At 48.0% G+C, this 12,392-nt stretch overlaps 1 protein-coding gene and 1 long non-coding RNA gene across 8 annotated transcripts in view; one reads left to right on the top strand and one right to left on the bottom strand.

Moving 5' to 3' along the window:
• The window catches only part of LOC426615 (mesoderm induction early response protein 3-like), a 152,043-nt gene that overhangs the window by 31,518 nt on the left and 108,133 nt on the right, over positions 1 to 12,392 (top strand). The window lies entirely within an intron of this gene.
• LOC107055439 lies at positions 3,232 to 10,577 on the bottom strand. Its single transcript, XR_001470509.4, has 2 exons — positions 10,463 to 10,577; positions 3,232 to 4,104 (listed from the first exon to the last, which is right to left on the bottom strand). It is a non-coding gene; the product is annotated as an uncharacterized LOC107055439 (long non-coding RNA).

Raw genomic sequence — 12,392 nt, 5'->3', positions numbered from 1 at the left:
TCTAGGAAACGTAGTTCTTCTTCTCTTTTGTCCATGATGTTATGATGTGGAATACCAATAGCAAAATTACAAAACCATGACAAAGGGGTATGACGAAGAGACGTGAGAGGGAGATATAGGGAGAATGGGGTGCGATAGAGACAGGATGGAGGGAGAGGTAGGGATGAAGGAAGAAAGGGGCACGATAGGAAGCTGGGAGGGAGGGAGATGTAGGGAGACAGGGAAAAAGGTGTGCAACAGGAAGCTGGGAATGAGGGAGAAATAGGGAGAATGGGAGAAAGGGGCCTGACAGTGAGCTGGGAGAGAGGGAGAGGTAGGGAGAAAGGAGCACGACGGAGAGACAGGAGGGAGAGAGAGGTAGGGATGAAGGCAGAAAGGGGTGCAACAGAGACCTGGGAGAGAGGAAGAGGTAGGGAGAAAGTGGCGTGACAGAGAGCCAGGAGGGAGGGAGAGGTAGGGAGAAAGCAAGAAAGGGGTGCAACAGAGAACCAGACGGGAGGGGAGGTAGGGAGAAAGGGGCGCAATGGACAGCTGGGAGTGAGGGAGTTGTTGGGGGAAAGGGATGAAGGAGCACAACAGAGATTCGAGAGGGAGGAAGAGGTAGGGTTGAAGGAAGAAAGAGGTGTGACAGAGAGCCGGGAGGGAGGGGGAAGAGGGAACAAGGAGTACGAAAGGGAACCTGGAGGGAGGGAGAGGAAGGGAGAAAAGGGTGTGACAGAGATCCAGGAGGGAGGGAGAGGTAGGGAGAAAAGGGTGCAGCAGATCCAGGAGGGAGGGATATAGGGAGAAAGATGTGCAACACGGAGCTGGGAAGAAGGAAAAGGAAGGGAGAAAGGGATGCGACAAAGCCGGAAGGGAGGGAGAGGTAGGGAGAAAGGGAGAATGGGGTGTGACATAGAGCCTGAAGGAAGTGAGAACGGTGCGCGATAGGGAGCTGGGAGGGAGGGAGAGGAAGGGAGAAAGAGGCGTGGCAGAGAGCCAGGTGTGAGGGAGAGGTTGGGAGAAAGGGAGAAATGGACGCGGGAGGGAGGTGGTAGGGAGTGAGTAGAAGGAAGGAAGGGGTGTGACAGAGAGCTGTGAGGGAGGTAGATGAGGGGTGGAAGAAGTGTGATAGGTTACTGGGAGGGTGGAGAGGAAGGGAGAAAGAGGCTTGAGAGGGAGCCGGGAGGGAGAGAGAGGAAATGAGAAAGGAGCGTGACAGGGAGCTGGGAGGGAGGGAGAGGAAATGAGAAAGGAGCGCGACAGGGAGCCGGGAGGGAGGGAGGGAGGGTTAGGGAGAAAGGGAGAAAGGGGTGCAACATGGAGCTGGGAGGGAGGGAGAGGAAGGGAGGAAGGGGCACGACAGGGAGCTGGGATAGTGGGAGAGGTAGTGAGAAATGGAGAAAGGGGCACAGCAGAGAGCCAGGTATGGGGGAGAGGTTGGGAGAAAGGGAGAAATGGGCGCGGGAGGGAGCCAGGTGTGAAGGAGAGATAGGGAGAAAGGGAGAAATGGGTACGGGAGGGAGCCAGGTGTGAAGGAGAGAAAGGGAGAAATGGGCACAGGAGGGAGTGAGAGGAAGGATGGAAGGGATGTGACAGGGAGGCGTGAGGGAGGGAATTGAGGAATGGAGAAAGGGGCATGACAGGGGGCTGAGAGGGAGGGAGAGGAAGGTATAAAGGGGTGCGACAGAGAGCCAGGAGTGAAGGATAGTTAGGGAGAAAGGGAGGAAGGAGTGTGACAGGGAGCTGGAAGGGAGGGAGAGGAAGGGTGAAAGGGGCGTGACAGCGAGCTGGAAGGGAGAGTGATGTAGGGAGAAAGGGGTGCAACAAAGAGACAGGAGTGAGAGAGAGGTGAAGAGAAAGGTAGAAATAGGTGTGACAGGGAGCCAGAAGGGAGGGAGAGGAGGGAAGAATGGGATGTGACAGGGAGTCGGGAGGGAGGGAGATGAAGGCAGTAGGAGAGAAAGGAGTGTGACTGAGAGCCAGTAGTGAGGGAGAGGTGGGGAAAATGGGAGAAATGGGCACAACAGGGAGCCGGGAGGGAGGAGAGGATGGGAGAAAGGGGGGAAACAGGGAGCTGGGAGGGAGGGAGAAATAGGGTGAAAGGGGTGTGACAGCGAGCTGGGAGGGACGGAGATGTAGGGAGAAAGGGGATTGACAGGGAGCCGCATGAGGGGAAGTGGAAAGAAGTAAGAGGCATGATAAGGAACCTGGAGTGAGGGAGGGGAGGGGAAAAAGAGGCACTACAGGGAGCTGGGAGATAGGGTGATAGGGAGAAAGAGGTTCGACAGGCAGCCTGGAGGAAGCGAGAGGAAGGGTGAAAGGGGTGCGACAGGGAGCTGGCAGGGAGTGAGAGCAGGGGAGGAAGGGGCGGGACAGGGAGCAGAGAGGGAGGATAGGAAGGGAGAAAGGGTGCAACGGTGCAGGGAGGGAGGGGAAGGGAGAAAGGCGCACTACAGGGAACTGTGAGGAAGGGAGAAATAGGGTGATAGGGAGAAAGAGGTTTGACAGGGAGCCTGGAGGAAGGGAGGGAGAGGAAGGGATAAAGGGGTGCAACAGGGAGCCCCACATGAGGGAGTGAAAGGAATTAAGGGGCGCAATGGAGCCGAGAAGGAGGGAGAGGAAGGGAGATAGAGGTCGGCAGGGAGCTGGGAGGGAGGGAGAGGAAGGGTGAATGGGGCGCTACATTATGCCGGGAGGGAGGGAGAGGAAGGGAGATAAGGGTCGACAGGGAGCCAGGTGTGTGGGAGGGGCAGGGGAAAAGGGAGAAATGGGTGCAACAGGGAGCAGGGAGGCAGAGAGAGGAAAGGAGGAAGGGGCACAACAGTGAAACAAGGGAGGGAGAGGTAGGGAGGAAGAGACGTGATAGAGAGTCAGGAGGGGGTGAGAGCAGGTGAGGAAGGGGTGCGACAGGGAGCTGGGAGGGTGGGAGAGGTAGGGAGAAAGGTGCGTGATGGAGCCGGGAGGGAGTTGACAGGAAGGGAGAAAGGTGCGCAGCAGGGAACTGGGAGGGAAGGAGAGGTAATGAGAAATGGAGAAATGGGCGGAACAGGGAACCGGGAGGATAGGAGAGGATGCGTGGAAGGGGCGCAATAGGGAGCCAGGAGTGAGAGAGTGTCAATGGTTTACGGGCTGGTTCATCCTGGTTCTGTGACTAGTGGGGCAGGGGGATACATGGACCCATGCCCCGGGAAAGGAAAAAAGAGAAAAAGGGGTTTGACTTGCAGAATCAAACTCTGTAACCACAAAGTAGTTATAAAGCAGGTATGTTTATTCAGCGCTGCACGCACTCCGGGTGCAGGGGGGGTAGGCCCTTCCTAACCTGCACGCCAAAAGCAGGTAAACATCTTTATTTATAGAAGATATACATACATATTCATAGTATTTCTTAGACAAGGAGTGATTATTACAATTACTTCTGGGAATTCATTACAATATTCCATGCCCATTCTACACCCTGAACTTCACCCCTAATTAATGCTTTTGCGCATGCGTGTTGCCTCCTGGTAGTCACCCCAGGGGTTGTGGGGATGAAGGCCATATGTCATCCTCGCAGTGTACTTCTGACCCCGGTGTAGTTGAGGAAGTATTCCAGCTTCAACTGGTTCAGTTTCTAGGATGGTTTCTAGGATGTGGCTCCTTGGACCAATTAGCAGGCTCCTCGGGTTACGGTTGATGTACCCCATATCTTTCCCATTGTTCGTGCTGAACTACTTGGACAATTTTAACGATATAACAAATTAGCGCTTTATTCAGGGTAAAGGGTAGAGAAATGAGCCTAAAAAAATAGCAGAGGCTACGATCTGAGAAGTAACAAACTAATTTACTAAATAAGATATCAGAATGCAAGATAACACACTATAATGGAATCTAATACAATATAATTAGAATTTATGATAATAAATAAAATGAGAGAGTGTCCAAGAACCAAAGGCCTTACTCTAAGTAAGCTGGAGTGATATGGCACCGGCAAACAGAGACAAGTCAGATGGTTAAAAAGGAAAAAAATGGCGTCTTCTATCTACGAACAGTTTTTATCTTTTCCCTCTGAGCGAAAATGGTAACAGAACAGCGAACAGTCCTCTGGGAGATGTAGTTCTTCTCTTCTGGGACAGGTACCTGGAACTGGAGTATTAACTCTTTAACTCCCAGTGCACTACATTATGTTATGATGTGGAATACCAATAACCAAAAATCATAAAACCGTGACATTAAATCCCTTATTTCACATCACTACATCATGCTTAATATATACAAACAAACCATAAATACCAAATGTAAAATACATGCACACACATATACACATACATGGAATTACTGACTGCACTCCCCCAACATCAAATTCCCTTGTGGTACACACTGAACATCCCCATCTTTCTGCATCACCCACTAAGTGGACCCAGGTTCCTGAGCAAAAACAAAGAGGTTTGCCCTTCCCAGAAGCTGGAGGACCCAAACTGCTTTTCCCAACATGCTCTTTACATGTACTACAGGGACCATATCTCACTCTACAGTATGTAGGGAGTTGGATTGGGTAGGACCATCACGATTGATAGATCCTCTAGTATTGACCAACCTGGTGGCTTCTGCCAAATGCTTCTCCCAGTGCTTAAATGTTCTGCCACCCATTGCTTTCAGCATAGTTTTTAACAACCCATTGTATCATTTGATTTTACCAGAAGCTGGTGCATGATAGGGGATGTGATAAATCCATTTAATGCCATGATCTTTGGCCCAAGTATTTACAAGAGAATTTTTGAGATGAGTCCCATTATCTGACTCAATTCTTTCTGGAGTGCCATGTCGCCATAGGACATGTTTCTCCAGACCTAATATGGTGTTTCTGGCGGTAGCATGGGGTACTGCATACGTTTCAAGCCACCCGGTGGTCACTTCCACCATAGTAAGCACATAACGCTTACAATCGCGAGTTCGTGGCAAGGTGATAAAATCAACCTGCCACACCTTGCCATATTTATACTTTTGCCATCACCCTTCCTCCCAGAGAGGTTTCATCCTCTTGCCTTGTTTAATTGTGACGTGTGTCACAGTCATGAATAATCTGTGTAATAGCGTCTATAGTTAAGTCTACCCCTTGGTCTCTAGCTGACTGCGGAAATCAAACTCTATAACCACAGAGTAGTTATAAAGCCGGTATGTTTAATCAGCACTGCGCACATGCCAGATGTAGAGGGGATATTCCCACCTAACCTGCACACTGAAGGACAAGAAAGGCACATACTTTAAAAGCAAGCTGCTTATATATGCATTAGATTTCCAAGAAAAGGTTGGGTTATTACAGTGAGTCCCCAAAACTATTGACATTCCCCCGCCTGCCCCAAGTCTCAGCTCTTTTATACATGTGTATCTCTCGTTGGTCTTTCCGATGAAGATCATCGTCTTATTTTCTTGGACTTGGGTTAGGATGGAGGACACTTGGCCGGCTCTAATTGGTTGTCTCATCATCCTCAACTCCATTCTCCAATCAGCTACTTCTTTGTTAATTTGTGGTTTGGCATCTTAGTCTACTGTCTCGCATTCCAGAGATAGGATAGCTAACGATGTTATTTAAAAAACAGGAGACCCGCTGTCTACACTAAATGTCTACATCTGTAGAAAATCATTTGTTATCAGCAGCGAGAACCTAGCTTAGCAAGGTTAAACCTGCAGCTACTGATTCAGCACCCCATAACTTTTAACCTAACTTACTTTCCTTAATTCATAGCCCACTTATATGTTGCATCTCTTCCTTGATGGCCTGAGGTCTCATGGGCCCACTGAGATAGAAATAATTCACCTTTGTGTTACCAGTCCAAGACTATTTGAGACACCTCAATTTTGGCAGCTCGATCTACCTGATGGAGGGCGGAAGGGAGAAATGAGCGAGACAACAAGCTGAGAGGAAGGTAGGGAGTAAGGGAGAAAGGGAGACATGTGAAACAGGGATCCAGGAGGCAGGGAGGAAGGAAGGGAGAAATGAGCATGAGAGGGAGCCAGGAGGAAGGGGAAATGAGTGAGACAGGGAGCTGGGAGGGAGGGAGGAAGGGTGGAAGGGTGAAAGAGAAAGACAGAGAGCTGGGGTGAGAAGGGAGGATGGGGGAGAGAGCGACACAGGGAGCTGGGAGGGAGGGAGGAAGGGAGAAATGAGCAAGACTGGGAGTTGGGAGGGAGGGATGTTGGAAGGAAGGAAAGAATGAGTGAGACAGGGAGCTGGGTGGGAGGGAGGGAGGGAGGGAGGAAGGAAGGAAGGAAGGGAGAAATTAGCAAGTCAGAGAGCCAGGTGGAAAGGAGGGAAGGAGAAATGAGCAATTCAGAGAGCTAAGTGAGGAAAGGAGGAAGGGAGAAAGAGCGAGACAAAGAGCTGGGAGGGAGAAAGAACAGGACGAAGAGCAGGGAGGAAGGGAGGGAGGGCAGAAGAGAGAAATGAGTGAGACCGGAAGACAAAATGGAGGAATGGATTGAGGATGGGAGAAAAGAGCGAGACGGAGCTTGGAGGGAGGAAGGGAGAAAGGGCAAGACAGAGAGCTGGGAGGCAGTGTTGAAGGGAGCGAGATAGAGAGCCAGGAGTGAGGGAGGGATGGAGAAATAAGTGAGACAGAGACCTGGGAGGGAGGGAGGAAGGGAAGAAGGGAGAAAGAGCAAGACAGAGCTGAGAGGGAGGGAGGGAGAATGTGTGAGAGAGAGAGAGCTGGGAGGGGGACAGAGGAAGAGAGAAAGAGAGAGGCAAAGTGAGAACTGTAAAGTAGAGAGAAAGAGGGATAGAGAGACTGAGGATGGAGAGAGAGAGAGAGAGAGATGGGAGAGAGAGAGTTAGAGAGGCAGAGAGCAGGGACAGGGAGAGAAAGAGAGAGATGGGAGTTAGACAAAGAGCTAGCCAAGAGGGTGAGAGAGAGTGTTCAGGTAGGGAGACAGAATGAGAGGGAGAGAGAGACATGAGGGAGAGAAAAAGAGAACATGACAGAAGGTGGAGAGGGAGAGAGATTGGATGCAGATAGAGACAAAAAGGGGAGGGCAAGTGAAAGGAAGAGTGAGAAGGGAGGGAGAGGGAGGAAGAGAGACAGAGTGCAGGTAGGGGAACAGAGAGAGAGAGGGAGAGAGAGAGAGAAAAAAAGAGTAAGAGAGCCAGGAGGGAGAGAGACAGACAGAAAGACAGAGAGAGCCAGGAGGGAGACTGGGGGAGGGAGGGAGAAATAACCAGGAGGGAGGGGAAGAGAGAGAGGGACAGAGACGAGATGTAGAGTGAGAGAGGCAAGAAGGAGAGGGAGAAAGAGATGAAGCCAGGAGGGAGAGTGTTAATAAGGCAGAGATTTGGGAGAGAGAATGCCAACAGTTTACAGACTGGTTCAGCCCAGTTCCGTGACTAGCGGGGTGAGGGGACCCACAGGCCCACACCCCGGGAAAGGGGAAAAGGGTAGAGAAATGGGCCTAAAAACAAAACAGAGGCAACGATCTGAGGAGAAACAAACTAATTTACTAAATAAGATATGGGAATACAAGATAACACACTATAATACAATATAATACAATATAATTAGAATTGAAGCTAATAAATCAAATAAAATGATAGAGGGTCCGAAAGCTGAAGACCTTACTCTAATGCTGTGATGAGATGGCACCTGCAACAGAGATGAGCCAGACAATCGAAAAGGGAAAAAGTAATCTGTGAATGGCGTTTTATCTTTTCCCTCTGAGCGGAAAAGGGAAACACAAATAACACAAAGTCCTCTGGGGTATGTAGTATGTAGTTCTTTTTCTCTTCTGAGGACCAGGTACCCGGAACTATCCACAATCCATGGAACTGGAGCATTAACTCTTTAAATCCCAGTGCACAACATGATGTTATGATGTGGAATACCGATAACCAAAAATTATAAAGCCATGACAGAGAAGGAGAGAGAGCGAGAGCTGGGAGGGAGCTAGAGAGAGAGAGAGAGAGAGAGCCGGGCAGATGATAGAAAGGCAGAGCTGGGAGGGAGAGGGAGAGAGAGAGAGAGTGATGGGGGGGATTGAGTGTGACAGGTAGAGAAAGAGGGTGAGACAGTGAGGACTGAGAGAGAGAGGGAAAGATGTGAGAGAGAGAAAGGAGCAGAGGAGGGGTAGAGGGAGGGAGAGAGACTGGGGGGAAGAGGAAGAGATGGGGTAGAGGGAGAGAAAGTGAGAGGCATGGGGGAGAGGGAGAGAAAGGGGCAGAGGAGGGAATAGGAAGGGAGAGGGAGAGAGAGATGGGGGAGAGGGAGGGAGACAATGGAGCAGGAGAGAGAGGTAGAGAGTCAGGGGAGAGGGAGGGTGAGAGAGAGTCTCTTTAGTATGAAGGGCAATGACTGAAATATAAATGAGTAGTAGTTCTGGTAGTTCTGGCAGGTGGATTATGTCACACTTCCACAAACCTGCCATGACAAGCACCATATGTTTACTATGGTGGAAGCAACCAGAGTATGTCTGGAAACATATTCTGTGCTCCATGCCACTGCCTGAAATACTATCCTGGGTCTTGAAAAGCAAAGTCTTGTGGTGACATGGCACCCCAGAAATAACTGAGATAGACAATGGGAATCATTTCTGAAACCTCATAGATACCTGGGCCAAAGAGCATGGCGTTGAGTGGGTATATCTCATTCCTTATCATGCACCAGCTTCTGGAAAAATTGAACCGCACACAGCCACGAGAAGCCCTTCCTTAATGGTGGCCATTGTTAAATTTGGAAATGTAAGATTGATCCAAGGTACTTCGGAGGATAAGGGAGAATACATGCATCTACTTATAAGTTGGGTCATCCCATTATGTGCCCAAAATATGAGGCTGAATTTTGGTCCTAAAATAATGGTGCAGTTAACAGCAGCTTCCTCACCTGCCCCTAAGCAAATGGACTTCCTCCGACTGCTTTTATATTTGTACTCAGCAGACCAATTTAGTGACGGGACACCAAACCACGGTACTTCCATCCCTGCCTTTGGTAGTTGTGTGCAGACCCAGCAACCAAAGAAGTTTAAAGTTTTAGAAAAGTTACTAATTACATTGTAAAAGGAGTTCTCTTTCTAGGCTAAAACACCTCCCGTATACATTGAGATAAAGCAAATTAGTAACTGACTCATCTTTTCTTTATGAGTTTAGCTTTCGATGGTGTACTTTCCTTGACAGACCAAGTAGTTCCCCAGCATCTTGGAATAACCTCCTGTAACAATACTTTAGTTACCTCACGTGCCTTATTAGTTCTACAAGGGAATGCCTCTGGGCACCCTAAAAAGGTATCAGTTAGTACCAACATATAGCGATACCCCCTTTTCTTGGGAGTTCCGAGCAATCAATTTGCCACTGTTGCCCTGGAAGGTTCCCTTTCCCAATAGGCCCACTTGTACCCTGGTACTGGTACTAGGATCGTACTTTGTAATGTCTGTTTGCCCAGTACATTTTCTAATCCTCCCTTAAAACCAATTTCCATAAAATACTAATGGGCATAACAATGTGTCCATCTGGACATGCATCCATATGTCAGCTTGCTCTCTTCCCTTCTAAATCATTAATTAGATTCCTATCCTCTTTAGAATATTTTACAGGTTTTGACTCAGGTTCAGAGATTTTAAGTTTACCGTCTGGAATTAAAGCCTTCTTCCACTGCCTGTTCTGCCACCTGATCCACCATCTTATCTCCAGTTTCCTGTCCAGTGTTACCTTTCTGATGTCCTTTACAATGTATAATAGCCACACTCTTTGGTAGATTTACATCATGCTGAATTTGTTTTCCTTGTGTGTGAGCAACCCTTGCTCTTTCCAGATGGTACTATGAGCGTGTACCACCCCAAATACATAATTAGCACCTGTCCATATATTTAAGGCTCTTGTCAAGGCAGTTATTTCAGCCTTCTGAGGAAAAGTCCCCACAGGTAATGGTTGTGCTTCGATTATCAATTTGAATATCAATTGTTCAATTCAATTGTTTCTTCAGTTGTTTCCAAGCAGTCATGAAATACTGGTTCTCCAGGAGTTCCACTAAGGAAAGACGCTGGGTTAACAATATTAGTTACAATTCTTCCTGCATCATCCTGCTCTACCAGGATGGCCTGGTATTTTAGGAACCTTTGGGGTAAGAGCCAATGCCCCCCTTTTACCTCCAATGCATTAGACACTATGAGATATTAAAACTGTTATTCTTTGGCCCAGCATAAATTTATGGGCTTCTTGAATAGTGAGCAATAATGCAGTCACCGCCCTCAGGCAACCTGTCCATCCCATACTCACTTCATCAAGCTGTTTGGAGAAGTATGCTACTGCCCTTCGATAGGGTCCAAGGCTCTGGGCAAGGACTCCCAAGGCTATTCCTTGTTTTTCATACAAGAACAGCCAGAAGGGTTTAGTTGTGTCTGGTAGACCCAAAGCAGGGGCCTTCATGAGTTCTTGTTTCAGCTGGTGGAATGCCCTCCTTGCCTCCCCATTCCATATAATATTCTTTGTATATGATTTCAAAAGAGCATAAAGAGGCTTTACCAACAGTCCATAGCTGTGTATCCACAGTTGGCACCATCCTGTCCATTCCTAAGAACGTATGGAGTTCCTTGGCAGTTTGTGGCTCAGGGGTTTGGCAGATGGTTTCTTTCCTGTCAGTCCTTAAGGTTCGAAGTCCAGCTGTAATCTCATATCCCAGATACGTCACTTGCTGCTGAGTTATTTGTGCTTTCTGTTGAGAAACTTGATAATCAATTAAAGCAAGACATTCAGCAAACTCACAGTCTATTGCACACAGTTCTCTTTTTGTTGCTGTGGCATCCACATACTGCAGTGAAGTTCCCCCCTGGGATGGAGGAACCCAAGTCTCAGGCTCACGAGTTGACCAGTTCTCAAAAATCATTGGGCTGTTCTCACAACCCTGGGTAACACTGTCCAGGTTAACTGAGTCTTTTCTTCCCCATATAGGGGTTTTCCTATTCAAAGACAAATAACCTTAGGCTTCCTTTGGCCAAACCAGGCAAAATAAGGCATCCTTCAAATCCAGAAGGTAAACTCCACCTACTCATTCCTTAACTTGGTTAATAAAGTGTATGGATTTGCCACCACTGGGTGTATACATTCAACAATTCTATTATTTGCCCTCAGATCTTGTACCAGACTATAGCATGTTATCCATTTTTTTCATTGGCAAGATTGGGGTGTTGTATTTGGATTCACATTCAATTAGTAATCCAAACTCCAAAAGTTATCTATTTTTTCTTTTATCCTTCTACATTCTCATATCCTCAAAGGGCACTGCTTTACCTTGACTGGACTGGTGCTGCTTTTATCTTCATTTCTATTGGGGCTGCATTTTGGCTCTGCCAGGCATCCCTGATACTCACACTCCTAAGTGTATCTGATTTAAGATTTCTGTAACTTTCGGGGGTTACACCATTGTTTTTCCCAGTTTGTGTTAAAGCCAGACTTACAATTTTCCGTCATCTGATATTGTTTAAGCCTTAGCTCCAGTTTTATTGAATTTAATCTCTGCATCCATTTGTTCTAATAAGTCTTGCCTGAGTTAGTTTTGGAGAACCTGGCATGTACAAGAATTTCTGTATCCCTACTTGTTCTCCAAGCCTGTATTTAATTGATCCCAAAAGGTAAGCTTTTTCTTGTTGGGCAGTAGCTCCTACTACTGTTACAAAAATAATCTGCGGGTAGTAAGAGGCACCCGTGCCCATCAGAAAATAAACCTCTTTATCCTGCTCCCCTAGCTGCAATTTAACCAGTGGATCTACTAGGGTAAACTTCCCAGGTTCCCATCATTCAGCTTTTGTGATCAGAGACGGTTCCCTCTCACTCATCTTGGTACAATTTCTCCACCAGTGTTCCATTTTCCTGCAGTTTGTATACTGCTTTTGGGTCCAGCAGGGGTGGAGCCCTCCCTGGGCTCTTCCAGGCCCCACCCCCCCCACCTCTTCCTGATGAGATCTCTGGGTCCTAGGGCCCTACTCTAGTGCAGCAACAGTAGCAGCTGCTGCTGTTCTTCCCAATTTCCTTACTATCTCTGTTTCTCAATTAGTTTTTTCTTCATATTACTCACCTTTCTTTAGTCCTGACATCCCTGTTACACCTTGCTTGTCTTTGCCTTCCTCAGCATGTGTCTCTCCCAAACCTTTTTTACTTTCCAAACTCTCATCATTACATAAACTACTAACACTACAGTTTCACCTCCTCCTCTCTGGAGGCTTCCAGTGCTAACACTGGGATTTCAGGTTTCCTAGATCTCTGCAGATGAAGACTATTCTCACTTCCAGTGCCCCATCCCCTCCACTCCCCCTTCGTAAGTAACGCTGTTTACAGCAGCAGTCTCCGGCCTGGGCTCTCTCTCAGTCTGAGTTCTGCTCACGGGGAGGTGGTGCGGGGGGGTTGGGGGGTATTTGCTCTCATGCCAGCACAGATAAGCTTACTTTTTATTTAACCC

Source organism: Gallus gallus, chromosome W (assembly GCF_016699485.2).
Source record: "Gallus gallus isolate bGalGal1 chromosome W, bGalGal1.mat.broiler.GRCg7b, whole genome shotgun sequence".
Classification (NCBI taxonomy): Eukaryota; Metazoa; Chordata; class Aves; order Galliformes; family Phasianidae; genus Gallus; species Gallus gallus.
This window is presented reverse-complemented; position numbering and strand designations above follow the sequence as displayed.